The sequence below is a fragment of the Herpailurus yagouaroundi genome, unplaced genomic scaffold, assembly GCF_014898765.1.
Source record: "Herpailurus yagouaroundi ecotype Mexico unplaced genomic scaffold, PumYag 191, whole genome shotgun sequence".
Classification (NCBI taxonomy): Eukaryota; Metazoa; Chordata; class Mammalia; order Carnivora; family Felidae; genus Herpailurus; species Herpailurus yagouaroundi.
In genome coordinates this window covers 17,363,197-17,379,902 of record NW_024412422.1, presented here as the reverse complement: position 1 = coordinate 17,379,902, position 16,706 = coordinate 17,363,197, and positions in this window count along the sequence as shown.

Here is a 16,706-nt window from a genome sequence, read left to right as displayed (position 1 = left end):
CCCGGACACCTGCTCCGTCCTTCACCACCTCTGTGGTCAACAGAACAAACCCTCGTGAACCCCACATCCCGAGGGGTATGCGGGCGGTGCCTCCAAGACAAAGGGGGACCGTCAGGGTGGGGGCAGTCAGGGTGTGCCCAGGCCATCTGAGTTCACAGCGCTGCCCCCTGGGTTCATGTCCAGCAAGGATCCAGATGGCAGACGGGAAGCACCTGGCTGTACTGAACCGGTTAGAACTGGCTGGCGGCTTTGCGGCGTCTCTACTGACAGCTCGTTCGTCCCACTTGACACAACAAGCCTCGGTTTCCCTGCCCGTGAGCAATTTCGCATCACCGGCAATGCACGATCACCCAAAGAGAAGCTGAGAGTCTCGGGAGTCCCTTTCTCCTCCCAGAAAATGCTTCTAGGAGAGTTGGCTCGCCTCGTTGTGGGCTTGTGGGCAGGACAGCCTTTTCACGCCTCTCCCGAAACGTTTAAATGAGGTGATGACTTAGGAATGACCGGCGAGGTCCCAGAAAGAGGCCCACGGCTGCTCCGAGTCCCATCTCCGAGAGACGGAGATTTTTCAGATTTCTCACCGACGTATCCGGAGCTTTTGTGAAAAGACGGTCCCGGGAAACCAAGCAAGTGGACGATGCCTCGGGAGAAATCCTGTCCTTGGGACTCTCGTCTGAAAGGCGACCACACAGGCCAGTGGAAAAGAAGCAGCCTGGGCCAATATTCGTGCACATCATCACCTCCCTCTGCAGGGTGGTCCGAGTTTCTCAGGTACAGCTGGGTCGGCAGGTAAAGCAGGGACTAACAGGTCGGCAGCCCTGTGCTGGTTGGCCATGTTCTCAGTTGCGAGCGTCAGACTGATTTGAATCATTCCAGAATCTGCGACTCCTTGCCTGCGTTCCGAACTCCTCATTGTTTTGAATCAAGAGGGGGAGAATTTCCTTGACTCTAAAAAGCGTACATCAGACTCTGACCGGATAAACTCCAAAAGCCTCATGCATAGGTAATGCGTCTTCAGATGTGAGAAACTCTGCTGTATGGAGGTCGATGATAGCCTTCAACTTTTCTTCACTTCCTTGAGAAGGAATTACTATTCAAAGGTGAAAAGCATCAAAAGGAAGTCCTCGAGAGTTAATGGGACCATCTGGCCCGATGCCATCCCTTCTGAGAACCTGAGAACTGAGACACATTTTACCGTTCACGTCTCAACAATGCTTGAGGTAATGGCAGTGCTATTATTCCAGACTCCGACTGACACGGCCTTCTAAAGTGCTCTGTGAGTGGTTAAGTGGGACCGAATGACAGAGAACAGGGCAGATGGAAAGTCCTCTAGACCTGTGTTATTTATTCAAAAGAAGGCAGTCATCGCAGGCCAGTGGGGAGCCACCAAGCCCTCCACCGAAAGTGGGGGTTATCTGGGTGGGTGCCATCCGTTGGTATGTCACAGAAACAGAACCGGAGGGTAAATATAGATGTACGAGAAGAGACTTCTTATGGGAATTGGTTCACCTGATTATGGAGGCTGAGAAATCCCATTGTCGGCTGTGTGCAAGCCAGAGACCCAGGAAAGCCAGCAATATAATTCAGTCCAAAGCCCTGGGGGTGATGGTGCTGATGCTGGTCTAGTTCCTGGAGTCTGAAGGCCAAGAACCAGGAGCTCTGATGTCCAAGGGCAGACGGGGATGCACGTGCCAGCTCAAGAAGAGAGAAAGAGAATTTTCCCTTCCTCCACGCTTTTGTTTTAGTTGAGCTCTCACTGGATTAGACGATGACCATCCATGTGGTGAGGACGTTTCTTTACTCAGACTACTCATTTAAAGTCTCCTCTCTTCCCAAAATGCCCCCCCAAGACACACCCTGAAATAGTGTTTTACTGGGTATGTGGGCACCCCTTAGCCCGAGTCAAGTTGACAGGTAAAATTAACCACCACAGTTGGTGCCATCGGAGGACCTGATGAGACCGTGTTCTTTTGCATGAAGGTAACCGGTTGCCTCAGCGCGACTATGGTTTCCCCATTGAGTTTCCTTGACATCACTGCTGAAAACCCGCTGACCATAAACCTATGGGTTTATTTCCAAACTCATTTCTACTCCATCGATCTCCAGATATGTCCGTCTCCGTGCCAGCGTCACATGGTCTTTATGGTATGAAACGTAATGCACTTTGTAGCAAGCTTTTGAAATCAGGAGGTGTGAGCCCCACCGCCCCGCAGATTTGTTCTTCTTCTTGAAGACTCCTTTGGATATCCTGGATCCCTTGCATTTCCATAAATTTTAGCCCCAGCTTGAACATCTCTGCAAAGTTGGCAGCAGGGACATTGACAGGCATGGCCTTGAATCTATAGATCAATTTGGGGAGTACTGGCATCTCATCAATCGTAAGTCTTCCATTCCCAGAACACGAGATGCCCTTCCATTTACTCAGGGCTTCTTTAGCCTCTGTCGATAATATTTTGCAGTTTTCAGGGTGCCTGTCTTACCCTCCTTCTTAAAAACGTATCCCTAAGTATTTTATTCTTTTTGATGCTATTGTATAAGAAACTGTTTTCCTTAATTTCCTTTTCAGATATTCATTGCTAGTGTATCGGGAAACAATCTATTAGGGGCACCCGGGTGGCTCAGTTGGTTAAGCATTTGACTCCAGCTCTGGTCACTTCTGTCAGCACAGAGCCGGCTTCAGAGGCTCTGTTCCCCTCTCTCGCTGCCATGCTTTCTCTCTCTCTCTCTCTCTCAAAAATAAATAAACATTAAGGAAAGAAATACAGTGTTTTATATTGGGCTTATGCCCTGCCATCTTTCTTAGTTGTCTTATTGGTTCTCTTTGTTTTTTAGTGGATTTCTTAGGGTTCTCTACACACACCATCATGTCATCTGAATGTACAGATTAGTGTTTCTGCTTCCTTTCCAATCAGAATGTGCTTTATTTCTTTTTCCTGCCTACTTGCCTTGGCCACCACCTCTACTACCAAACTGAATGGCAAACGTGGGAGTGGATACACTTGTCTAGTTCCCGGTCATCCAGATTCTATTTTATAGAGAGTAGTAAGCAAAATACACAAAGGTCTCTGCTTTTATAGAGATTATAATCATGTAAGGGGGTTGTTCAAGCAAAATAAAAACACGACAAAACTTTTATATCCTTACAGAACTGGTAAGTCCGCGCGAGTTAACCCAAAGACCACCAGAATGATAGCGAAGGACTGAGAACCACTGGTCCAGAAGAATCCATGTGAAACATCCCCTGCAGAGGATTATTAGAGCCAAAAACTCACTGGCAGGTAGCCCAGAGGACAGCCGGGGTAGTGCTGACTGCATGGGAAACCTGCGGTTGAGAGCCTGTGACACCAGTACGACCCCCAAGTTCTTGAGAAGGAGCCAAGAAATGGTTGTGTAGGAAACACGATGTCAATATGTGCTAAGTCCACAAGACAAGAATGAGCTCACAGATGAGGCACGGAGGCCAGGGTCCAGCAACCTGGGGCCTGAGCCGGAACGGGAGCAAGTTGATTACATGCGGAAAAGGCACTCGTGGCTTAAGGGAAGCTTCTTGGGCGCCTGCAACCCAGGGGGGATATCAGGATGCTCGCAATTTAAATCTGAGCCAAAGAGAAGCCACGTTGAGGTTCGGGGGCTGATCTCCAGCGGACCCTCACTCCACTGGTTACGATCAGCCAGCTAGTCAGATGACACTCTGGGACAGGATGTGCTGCTCTACTCAGGACAAGGCAGGGTAACTGGAAGCTACATCCGTGGCTAGATTCAACTGGTAATGCCCAACTTGTTAAGACGCCCAGATTGTTCAACTGCAGCCAAACCCATCAACATCCAAGTTGTTGTTTTCCAAGAAAAGAAAGAAAAAGGAGGCTCCAGACAGGTGATGGCCCTGCTCCTTCTCAGCGACAAGTGTCCCGGGACTGGTACAGCTGCTCTTGATGTGCTGATGGAGTACCTCAAGGGCACAGCTCTGTGGTTAGAAGTGTGGCCTTTGGAGTGAGTCAGTGCCAGCTGGACAGCAGCCCCAGGCCTCACTGATGGGGTCTGGAGTCACTCAAAATCGAGCCTTGGTTTCCTCATCTGAAAAATGGCCATTTTACCCAGAAGCCCTCATACGGCCGAGAATTAAGTGGAGTCAGAGCGTGGTCTAGCCGGCATACCATAACCGCTAAACAAAGGATAACTGTCGGGGTGAAGTTGTCCCGTGGATGGAAAGGGCCGTTACCAGTGTCTCTGCTACACGGGTTAGTCCGTGGTTGGCTCCCCATTTAGAACCGATCAGTAGGTATGTCCACGCAAAACCCACTGCAGGGACTCTGCAAAGAGAATTTGTGGTGACCTAGCAGTATTCAGGGTGACAGTCACTATGTGCTCCATCGTCCTACCACTGTGCATCTCCTGGGGCTCATAAGACCCCCGGCTGGGTCCAGCTGAGACACGAGGCTGCACCATAAAGTCATTCTTTCTCATTATGCTGGGAAGAGGGCAGATTTGGATTCATATGGACTTGGGGGCCATCAGAATGGCCCAGAGGCTTTTTGGCAGACTGGGAAGATTTCTTGGGCAAGGTGAGGGGAAGAAACCCCTTCTGATGCTTCAGATCGCTGCACAGCTGGGATGGTTCTTAAAAGAGAAGCCATGCACAAGCTGGAATCTAGAACCATCCATGACCCAAGCTAGTTCTTGAGTCAATACAAAGCTCTTGCTCAAAACCCAGTTGCTTCCATGGGCATTCAGTGACAGGAACTGAATGTTCACCAAGAGAGGGAGAGCGAAGGCCTTCCTTTCTCAAATGACCTCCCCCATCAACCTTCCATTGAGACTTCCTGCCCCACACATAGTCCCCTGACTTGAAATCCAGTTTGAATTATATTTTGAAGGGACAGAAACCATGAGAATGCTCAGTCAAGGCTGTCAGGCGACGGCCGTCAGTCTTTTGAGGTTCATGGCACACTTTCAAACACTAAAATTTTGGTGGCCTACATGGAGCGCCTGGGTGGCTCAGTCGGTTGGGCGTCTGACTCCGGCTCAGGTCACGATCTCACAGTTCATGAGCTTGAGCTTCATGCTGGGCTGTGCTTTGGATCCTCTACACCACCCCCCCCCCCCCCCCCCCTGGCCCTCCCCTGCTCTCTCTCTCTCAAAAATAAATAAACATTAAAAAAAAAAAAGCATGGTTCAGGATGTTGTAAAAAAACAAAATCCCAGTTAATGCACTATCCACTTGGCGGTCCTTTAACGTAGGCATAATTTTTGAGTATCAGCTGGCATGCCTTGTGTGGTCACAATATGAAGATCATGTTCTACAATACCTATAATTCTTTTAATTTTTTTTTATATGTTTATTTATTTTTGAGACAGAGACACACAGAGCATGAACAGGGGAGGGTCAGAGAGAGAGGGAGACACAGAATCCCAAGCAGGCTCCAGGCTCCGAGCCATCAGCACAGAGCCCGATGCGGGGCTCAAACCCACCAACCGTGAGATCATGACCTGAGCTGAAGTTGGATGCTCAACCGACTGAGCCACCGAGGCGCCCCCGCCTCCCGCATTTCCGCACTGCCCTGTGCTTGCTTTGCTGCTTTCTGTCACCTGGCTTTAGGTAGTGAGTTTGCAGACTAGAGCAGGAACTCACAACCCCAGGAGCATTATCACTCCTCGACGTTGTTTTTTTCTTTCTTGGATTTCACACTAGGACCAGCACTAAAAGTGCTGAATTGTGTGTGCGTGTGCACGTGTATGTAAAGCGTCTAAAAATACATTCTTGAGAATCTGCGATTATGTCGGCAGGTGTTGTAAAGTCTACATTGTAAGTGCTATGTTGACAACGAGGTGTGACGGTAGCCAGAACTTTCCCTGGACTGCCCAAGGACGGAGGGGCCCTTCCTGCCCAAATGTCCCCTCATTTGGGGTAATTCGGGGTAATTCACTTGTTATGGCTTCTTCAAAAGTGGGAAGAGCATAAAGAGGCAATGGACAAATAAAGAGGGAAGAGGTGTTGCCAAGGAGACCAAACTCTTCGGGAAGAACTAAGCCTTTTTAAAGTCTTACTGGCCCACGATTTCTGCAAGGCAGGGATTTGGAGATTCCGCGAAGCGAAATGTGTGTGAGGGAAGGTGCCTCCTGTCTCCAGAGGGAGGAATCTTTGCCTCTTAGCTTGTAGATACATGTCGGGTCAATTTCCACCCAATTTATTTTCATCCTTAGTGTCCAATTCTGTGTGTGTCCCCTTAATTACTTTTCTCAAACTTGAGAAATAGTAGATTTCTCCATCTCTTGCCAAACTCCCCACGGTGCCAGTCTTGGCAATGTGAGGACAGGGAATGCTGAAACAACGCTGTCACTTCTCACAGCCAGACTGTGTCACCTAGGCCTCCAGATGAAGTTGACAAGCATCTTCCAAAGAGTGAGGCTTTGATGCAAGACTGTGGGAAGTAAAAGCCAGCAGACGTGTTTACAAATGACTCACCAGACAGCCAATCTGACAATATTCTGGGTCGTGAAGTATAGCGGGGTGGACAGCAACTTTTTAACTCTGTCTCCGTGAATTATGCCGTTGTCCCACGTCCAAAATGAAATCGGCCCGTGGTGTGTCAATCTCTGTCCCCTCACGATGAAGAGGGATCCCTGACTGTCCCGGGAGAGGCCGTTTTTTCCTGGAGTCGACATCTCAGAGTGTAACCTTGAAGCGTTACATGCTATCAATATGACCTACAGCTTCCGTAAAAGGAAAAGTGGATGAAACCAAAAGGAGGAGGAGGGAGGAAGGGGGGTGCTTGGCTGTCCCTCAGAAACCTCCACACCCTCCATCAGCACGTTGCTAGGACTCAGCACGGAGGCGGGAACGCGGACAATCAGTGGTTTGGAAACTCAAAACTCTTCTGGATCATCTCGTGAAGGCCCGAGACCAGGGGGGTGGGAACTGCATCTCCGAGCAGGTTTCTCAACCTCAGCCTCGGCCCTGCTGACACGTGGGGCTGGCTCGAGTTCCCTGGCATCATCCCCAGGCTCCACCTGCTAGAGGCCATTAGCATTGCCACAACCCCAAACGTCTCCAGACCTTTCAGGATCCATCCCCCTGACCCCTCTGAGAGCCACAGCCTCAGTCCCAAAGCCTGGATCCCTTCTCCAGGGGCCTCTCTGGGTGGCCAAGGGGGCTCTTCCCAAACTCTTTGCTGAAGCTCATTCCAGGACCAAGCCTGTTTCTTGAGCAACCCCCTTCTAGCTCCTCAGCAAGTCTCTCTTTCACTGAGCTGGACTCGTGTTCCCGGGGATGCTGTGTTGCCTGTGCAATCGCCCTTTCCATATTTGGGCACAACCATCCCAGAAGAGGAGTTCTTAAAGCGAGAAGCTCTTGCTTCTCTGGGAGGGCAGAAGCCGCGAGGGAGGCACGGCCAGAGCGCAGAACCAATGGAAGGTCTGAGTTCTGCATCAGCCCGTGGGGCCCGTGTCTCCTGGAAAATCAGCCGTGCCCACTTGTCACCTGCCCGCCCGGTCCACTGTGGGGCCTGGTGGGGCCTCCCCCTCACATTCCATTCCGCACCCCCTGTTGGGCTCAAACCCTTGGCCAGGTCTGCGAGCCGATAAAACCTTTCACACAGAGAAGTTAATGGTGAAACCAGCTTAAAATGTCATTCCCTCAGGGTGCCGGCATCTGAAAGGGGACGATTTGACACCAGGGGTGACATCATCCAGGGGTGTGCCGGGAAGAGAGTCACAACCAGCTTTCCGGATGGGGGGAAACCAAAGTCCTGCTTTGTGCTCCTCGTTAATTTCTGTGGAGTCCACGTTCCCAACATCGCTGAGGTTAAGTGAGGGCTCTGACCTGGGGCTGCGAAGGGACGTGGGGAGCATATTATGTAGTATTTCCACCACTTGGATTCAACAGATGTGAATCATCTCAAGAGCACAGGACCATATAGTGTCGTCACTGGGGAGTTGATGAGTTCTGACGATCGATGACCTTTGTTTCAGTACAACTTATCTCATTACGCTTTAATAGAATTTACTTTTCAGTGGCGGCTAGGTGACACAACCAGCTCAGACGATTCCTGGGCCCTGACGAGCCCGCATACCGACTCCCACACACCACTGCTCGGAGCCACAGAAACGTATTTGACAAACACCTAAGAGAGCTTGCTCTGGGCCTGCTCTGCTCTAAATGCTTCATGTCAATCCTCATAGAAACTGCATTTTATGCCAGAAGGTGGGGACCCCACCAACGTGCACATCGTTATGAAGTGTTGGATTGTGGATATGAACCTGGGAAAACATGGGGTGAGTTTACAGGGACCATGGGGGTGGAGGGGATTTCCTGGAGTCCCTGGAGCCCCCACCCCGACAATGCACAGATGGTTCCACTCAGTCCTGTAGGTCTTGAGCAAACATTGTTTTTTGTTTTGCACCCAGACCCCATTTGCATGGCCATCCATCCATCCACCCACCCACCTCCACCCACCCATCCACCTACCCATCTATCCATCCACCCATCCATCTATCCATCCATCCATCCATCCATCCACCTACCCATCTATCCATCCGTCCGTCCATCCATCCATCTATCCATCCATCCACCCATCCATCCATCCATCCATCCATCCATCCACCCACCCACTCATCTATCCATCCACCCATCCATCTATCCATCCACCCACCCATCTATCCATCCACCTGTCCATCCATCCATCCATCCCCCCACCAATCCATCCATCCATCCATCCGTCCATCCATCCACCCACCCACCCACCTGTCCATCCATCCATCCATCCATCCATCCATCCATCCATCCATCCACACATCCATGTTATGCTGAGCTCCTGCTTAACATGAGATGATAAGAAATAATAGGCCCTATCTTCAGGATGTCCAAGGGGGCCACTGTGGGCCATGGGCGGCCCTGTCTTCAGAGTCAGGGGAGTCCCAGAGGGAAGAGGTCTCTGGGCTTCTACAGGTGTGTATGGAGTGGGGCTTGAGCCTGAAGAGACGAATGGCTGAGAAAACCAGTCCCAACCTGTGGTGAGCCTGCCATGTGCTCAAGGCTTCTGCTAAGGCCTGGCAACCGCCCTGCTTGGGCTGATGTGATCTCATGTGCACTCCGCCACGAGGAAATCAAGCTCCAAGAAACCAAGCAGACGGTTGTAGTAACACAGCCGCTAAGCCAGGGTCCAGACCACCCAGCCCTCCTCTCGCTCTGGGTACTCTGTGCAGTTCTCTGCAGGTCTGGATACAGACTGTGAATCCCACACTGAAGGTCTGGGATGTCCCTGGTGAGGGGGCTGGATTAGGATTCTGGTTCCAGGGTCAGACTGCCAGAGGAGGGGGCAGTGGGGGAGAGGGGCTGGGCTTTGCCCCTCACTGCCTACATGACTTTGGGCCATGAGCTGCACCAAGCCTCAGTTTCCCCATCTGCAGAGAGGGGATGGGAGGGTGCTTAAAGTCCTCATGAGGCTTCTAGAGGCTCTTGCTGGAGAAGCCCTTGACAGGGGACATGGGAGTGCTGCGCAAATGGCCCCTGCTCTTTGTCAGTGTGAGTAGAGCGGAGAGGTTAGGAGCCGGGGCGCTCAAGCCAGGCAGTCGGCTGACATCCTGGGCCCATGCCTTCCATCGGTGCAGCGTTGGGTAAGCTTCAGAACCTTCCTTGCGTCTCCCTCTAACACAAATCCTCAGGGCTGTCGATAGGATGACGGTGACCTTAACGCATATCAAAGCTGGAGTCACAGCCGGGCCCGGTGGGCCCCTGGTAACTGCTATCTGCTGCTGACATCGTTACGGCCACCGCGGTGCATGCTGGTCTTTGTTCTAGCAGTGACACGATTAAGCATCTGGATGCCGGAATGCGGCAGAGTCGACCAGGCGCAATCCCGTACTCCATTAGCAGCCCAGGGTCACTCCGTGCATTTAGCCCTTCTACTCACATTTGTTAAACACCTACTATCTGCTGGGCACAATGCTGGGAGCCGGGAACAGGGATAAACCACACGGGCTCCATGCCCGTCCTCCCTGAGCCGAAGGGAGATCTGATCGCAAACCCTTTTCAAATAGCTGAATCCTCTCTGATAAATCGCGTCCTGAAAGACGGTGCGTGTGTCTGAACCACTCCTGCTCAAACAACTTGAGCTGAGCATACCAAATGCTTTTCTGGTTTTCTCCCACGGGCTCTGGCCCCATAGGGAACGGGGCTCCGGAGGCTGTTCAGGGCCACAGTCGTACTCCTGATCGGGATGAGCAATCCGCACATCAGCGTTAATGTGGGGGACGTCCGGGAGTGCCCTAAGTTCAGCACTAAGGAAGGGGAGGGGTGCTTCCCTCCAGTCTGGACATTCTGTGCATCCAGCAGGCCTACTGCCTGTGCCAAAGGTGAGCCCTGCCTGATTCCCCAGCTCACTCGGGGACACTGCGGCCACTTCCTTGCACCCCCACGGTAGCTGGAGGAGGATACAGGTCCGCTAACCACGTCAGATCCCGGGTGCAGGCTGAAATGCTCATCACAGTCTGTTTTAGCCTAAGAAGCAGAAAGACGAAATACAGGTTCCGCAGGGCAAGTCCGGTCACAAGAGGCACCCGTGCGTCAGACGGGCCGAGTTCTGCTGTCCATGAATTTCTGCCAGCAGGATCAAAGGAAGCGTTTTTTCAGTTTTTCCCACAAGGGGTTACACCTGGCAGAATGCTCCTCATCACTGAGAAACTCGTTTTTATGTGTGAAGGACTGCGTCAAGCACTGAATACATGTTAGCTCTTTTTTATTTTTCTGACCACATTTACACGAGAAGGGTGTGGTCTCCATCGCCACCATCATTCCTGTTGTGCAGCTGGGGACACTGAGGCGCAGCCGGGTCGAGAAGCTTGCTCAAGGTCGCGCGACGCGTACGTTAGCGGGGCTGGGGTCTGTCCCAGCAAGCCTGCTTCCCGACTGCACGCTCTCAGCCAAGGGTCGGCAAACACTTCCTGTAAAGGGCCAGATGGTAAGTGTTTGAAGTTTCTCGGGCCATACGGTCTCTGTTGCAAGTGCTCAGCTTGGCCGTTGGAGTGTGAAGGCAGCCCCAGTCCAGACACGATAAACGAGCGTGGCTGTGTTCCAATAAAGTCTTACTTATGGACACTGAGATCTGAATTTCATACAATTTTCACGTGTTCCAAAATATTTTCTTCTTCCAACTTGTTGTCAAGCCCTTAGAAACGTAAACACCATCCCTGGCTCACCGGCTGTACAAAAAGAAACAGGTGGCAGGCCAGATCTGGCCTGGGGACCGTAGTTTGCCAACCCCTACTCTTGGCCAATATGCTACACCACCTGTATCGGGACGCTGAATGATTTGGGTTTGCTCGTAGGACATTCTCGTAGGTCAGCATTTGTGTGATCTCTCCCTCTCTCTTAAGTTTTTATTACAAAGGTTCACAAACGCACCCGACGGTGGGGAGAACGGTAGGGTACTTCCCCCCAGTCTGCATCATCCAGCTACAATGGCCACCATTGTGAGATCTCGCGACACAAACTGGGGGATGCTGGGTAGAGGGGCTTATATGTCTAGGTGCGCATTGAGTCCTCGCTGAGTCTGATGGGTGTGCAGGTAATTTAGGAGACTTCATATGCCCTCGCCTCGACATTGCGACTTAGAGTGTCTGGAGGCTGGGCCGTTGTGTTACCACCCTCTGGCAAGCTGTAAGGCGACAGTCAAGCCATCCAGAGCAGAAGCAGAGGACGGGTGGGGAAGCGGGGGCACCCGGGTGGCTCAGTCAGTGCAGCGTGTGACTCTTGATCTGAGGGTTGTGAGTTTAAGTCCCACATTGGGTGTAGGGATGACGTAAGAATAAAATCTTTAAAAAAAAAACCCAAAAACAGACGGGTGGAAGCAAACACTCCCTGGTCCACCTTGGGGTAAAAGGAGAGTCACGGGAAGGATCCCATTTGTGAGTGCTTTTTGGGCTGACGCCCAGGATGGCATTCTTCTCTGAAAGGGGGTCACCTGGCTTTTTACTCCTTTACGAAGCCTCACTGGCCTCCCGAAGTTAGAAGGAGTAGAAGTAAGTCTTTGCTAGTTTGCCACACAATTTATTTTCTTTAAGAACCATAAGTGCTTAGAGATTGGGGGAAAAAAAAAACAATCAGTGTTTTTCAATAAGCAGCTGATAGCTAAATTGAGGCTGGAAATGCTGCCGTAATCATCCCGAACGAGCGTTCAGTAAGCATCTATCCACATGCGGTACTGCGTGTGGGCTTTAAAGGAAATGATGCATTGACCTACTTTTCTCCGAGAGAGAGAGAGATGCTTCACCTGTTTGGCTGTCGGTGGAGTTGGCAAACTGAAAAAAAAAAAAAAACTTTTGAAAATACATACTCGTAAACCCACAGACTCCTGCCTGTGGGACTGAGAAGCCAGAAAACCGAACAAGGCAGTATCTTAAGACCGTAGGTGCCATTGTTTCCTTGTTTCCTTCCCTGGATAAAACAGACGCATTGTGGGGACACAGAGTCACAGCGCAGTCCATCATGGGTGCCTGAGAACCAGCTTCCTTTCTAGAGCACCTTCTTGCCACCACTGGGGAGGATAGCAGATATCACACTACTTGGCCTCAAGTCTTTATCCATTTCTGTAGCCCAACATGTGACAAGAGGTGTGGTGGGTGGGGAGAGGCTTCTTCTCCACTCTTCATCTCTGAGCTCAGCCACAGACTTACACGAATTAACAGAAGAAGGTGGACATGGCTTGTGCTGGGCCCAAGAGACCATGGACCGCTGTGCTGTGCCATTGCCACAAAGAGGACATCCCCATGCTAGATTGCTGACCTCAGGGGGCAGCTGAGATTTACAAAGCAGGGGGCATCTTCCCCCCGATGTACGAGTGAGGCTAGCCAAGACGAGCAGTGTGCCATTAGCAGAATGCCTGGCCCAGCCAAACTGCACAGTGGAGAATGTTGTTTCCGGCCAGTGCGTTTCTTTTGGGGGGAGGGTGATTTTGTTATGCAGCAGTAGCTAACTGATACACTTTAAGTTAAACTTAAGCAGGAGGCTAATTTTGCTGGGGAAAATAACTGTGATATATTCTAAATCAAAGTAGAAATGAAGCAGAATTTTATGTACCAGTTTGGATGATCAGTATTTATGTGGATAATTGAAGCTCTGTCCTACAGACTGTGGAAAGCACGTTAAAACTCCTTACTTAGGGATTCTAGTTGGCAAATACAACCATCAAACGTTTCTCAGCTCTGGCTGCACAACACTTTTATCTACAGAGCGGTCACTTGGGTCCCCCTCCCACGACTCGGGAATCCACGGGTCTGGGGGGAGCCACAGAGACTTTGCATAGAGCTCCCTACGTGACTGTGCAGTGTGGCTACTGCAGAGAAACCTGGGTCACCTGATGCTGACATCGAAAAAGTGAAAGTATAAGGAGGATTTTTAGCAAATTCCACGGGTTTTTCCCTTGACACTAAGTATACTTCAGACACCGTCAACATCAGAGGAGACAGGAGGTTCTTTTCCGACATGACTTTATGAGGGAGACAGAAAATGCTCCCCTTCCAGGCTGGAGGCAGCTGCAAGCCACACGAGAAATGTTCTTTTCTCCCCCTTCTCTCTCGGTAAAGTCTCCCCGGGTCATTAAGCCTCTTGCCTCTTCGCTGTGCATCGTACAAGTGTCGAGATGTGGGGATATCTCTCCCAGCTGCTCCCTCTGGGCCACCACGTGGGATGTGCAATCCTTTCCAAAACCTACAGGGAACAGTACCCGGCCCCAGGAACGCCCACTCCAGACCTTGTGAGAGCAGACGGCCCTGTTGCCATTCCAGTTGCAAGTAATTTAACCCACTGAGAGCCTTTCCTGGGGGCCTTCTGCCCATCACAGGTAACTCCGAGAAGATGCTGGGCTTATCAGAGACCGACTCGAAAGGCAGGTCTGGCCTTTGCTGCCTGCCAAGAGGGAGGCGGGCACTCGGTTGCTCCCTAGCATCCTGTGGCCCGGACGGTGCACTGATTTATCTTCTGGGTAAAGTTACAGAGCAAAAGTCACTGATGGGACAGACGTTTCTGCGGGCTCCTGAGGTCAACCAACAGGTGTGGAAATGAGCAGGAAATCAATCCCAGGTTGATGCCCCCCTGGCCATCCACTAGCACTGACATCCTGGGCAGGCAGTAGAAGGGGGTGACACAAGACCCGCCTTCTACGGAAATCCCAGAAGGCCTCAGTGAGGTGCGTACGTGAGACTATTGACTCTTTTTCTCTGCATTTTGTCACCTGCTGGATAAAGTCGTCTTCAATATAATCAAAAGCCTCAATAGTTGTGTTTTTTTTTTTTATGGAGATAGAATTCATATGTCATATAACTCACCATTTTCAAGTATATTCAAGGGGTGCCTGGGGGGGGGCTCAGTCGGTTAAGCATCCGACTCTTGGCTTCAGCTCAGGTCACGATCTCACCGTTTCGTGGGTTCGAGCCCCGTCCGTGTAGGGCTCTGTGCTGACAGTGTGGAGCCTGCTTGGGGTTCTCTGTCTCCCTCTCTGTCTGCCCCTCCCCTGCTCACGCTCTCTCTCAAAATAAATAAATAAACTTAAAAAAAAAAAGTGGATTCGATGTGCATGAAAATGCTCACAGACTAGCACAACCCAGAACATTCTCGTCACCCCAAAAGGTAAGCTCATCCCCACCGGCAGTGGCCCCCCACCTCCCTTCCCAGAACCGGCAACCATTAATCTATTTTCTGTGGATTTGTTTTTGCATGAGGAGATTATGTAGCAGTGAAACGGAAATAAATTCAGTATGTGGCCTTTTGTGTGGGAGCCTGAGTTATTTTTATTGGGGAAAAAAAAAAGACAAGCAGCAGGTAAACTTGCTGGGTGCCCAAGAAACGGGGTGCAGGTGGGTGGGGACGGCTGGGATTTCACTACCTGCCCCCTGACTTGTGGCTGTGTGCCGTCTGCTCCCCACATCGGCTGGCTGCTCCCTGAATCCTGCAAAGGGCCACAGGCACCAAGGTCCTGCCACGCTCTCGCCCCCCCTCCCGCCGTTCTGCCGGTCTGCTGCCCACCCGGCCCTCCCCCAGCCCCTCTTGTAGCCTCGCCCCTGCTCTCCTGTGCTCTGGAGCCCAGGTCGCTGGAGCGCACACAAGTCCCTCCACCATGGACGGCATCTGATGCTCGCCCCCTCATCGAAAACCGGATGACGCCCGTCGCTTAAACACCCAGCGGCTGTTTTTAAGAGAGGGGTAGGTTATTTCCGAGATTTACTGGTTTTCACCAATTTGTGCGGCTTGCCACCCTGAAGTCTTCGACAGACCCCTGCTCGAAGGAGAGACACGGCCATAATTCCGGAAGTCATAGCAAGAATCAGGGGCTGGCACGGGGTGTCACAGAGAGGCTATTTGGTAGTTTCCTCTCCGGAGATGTCAGGATTTTCCCGCTTCACTGAGCACCCTTGTTGGGCATTCTAATTACTGCGATGGATATCAAAATATTACCTCTGTTGCCCCTGGAATCTTACTTAAGAAACTGTGTTTGAATTTAAGAAGCGCTGTTCTCCTGCTGCGAAATAAACGCGTCTGTTGGAGGTATGCTGTCTGGGGGTTGGCGGAACAATTCAATGGACCAAAGACGTCCTCCGGGCGAGGTTTTCTGAAGGATCCCCAGTGTGCTGAAGGCAGGGAGGCTTTTGAACGAGCATTGAGAGAGCTGAAGGCGTACAGAGACCACCCGAAAATTGGGGGCCCCAGAGTCCGTGTGAATTCCCTCCTAAAGAAAACCTGTTAGGCCAGTGGTTCTCCAAGTGGGGTCCCTGGAGCATCAGCATCACTGGGAAGGTCCTACAAATGCAACTTCTCGGGTCCCACTCTAGACGTGCCTCATCAGATACTCTGGACTGGGATCCAGCCATCTGTGTTTTTTTTTTTTTTTTAACGTTTTATTTATTTTTGAAAGAGAGAGAGAGAGAGAGAGAGAGAGAGAGAGAAAGCATGAGCAGGGGAGGGGCAGGGAGTGAGGGAAACCCAGAATCGGAAGCAGGCTCCAGGCTCTGAGCTGTCAGCACAGAGCCCGATGTGGGGCTCGAACTCACGACTGCGAGATCATGACCTGAGCCAAAGTCGGTCGCTCCACCAACTGAGCCACCCAGGCGCCCCCAGCCATCTGTGTTTTAAGCTTGGTTGGGTTAAGCCCTTCAGAAGACGCTGATGCCCAGCCAAGTTTGAAACTGTACGTTGCTCTATACCTTTACGGCAGAACGATCCAGGAACGCAGAGAATTAGCAGAAGCATCGGCGATGTCTCTCAACTAGGTTGTTATCAATAGCATCGTCGATTTTCAAGACGACACAGCTTGTGGCGGGTTGACTGGTGACCCCCAAAGATATGTCCCCATCCCAGGAAATTACTGTGAAAGTGACTTTATTTGGAAGAAGCATCTTTGCAGACGTAATTAAGGATCCCAAGACGAGATCATCCAGGCTTGTCCAGGTGAGCCCTGTATCCATCGGCCACCGTCCTTCGAGAGACACACGGAGGAGAGGGGAGAAGACGGAGAAGCCACGTGACGAGGAGGCAGAGATGGGAGGAAGCAACCACAAGCCAAGGGACTCCCGGAACCGCCAGAAGCCGCGAGAGGCAGAGAACGGGTTTTCCGGAATGCGCCAACTTCGCCAAGAGCTTGATTTCAGGCGTGTGGGCTCCGAAACTGGGGGAGAATAAATTTCTGTCGTTTTAAGTCTCGTGATCAGCACGGTGTGTGAGG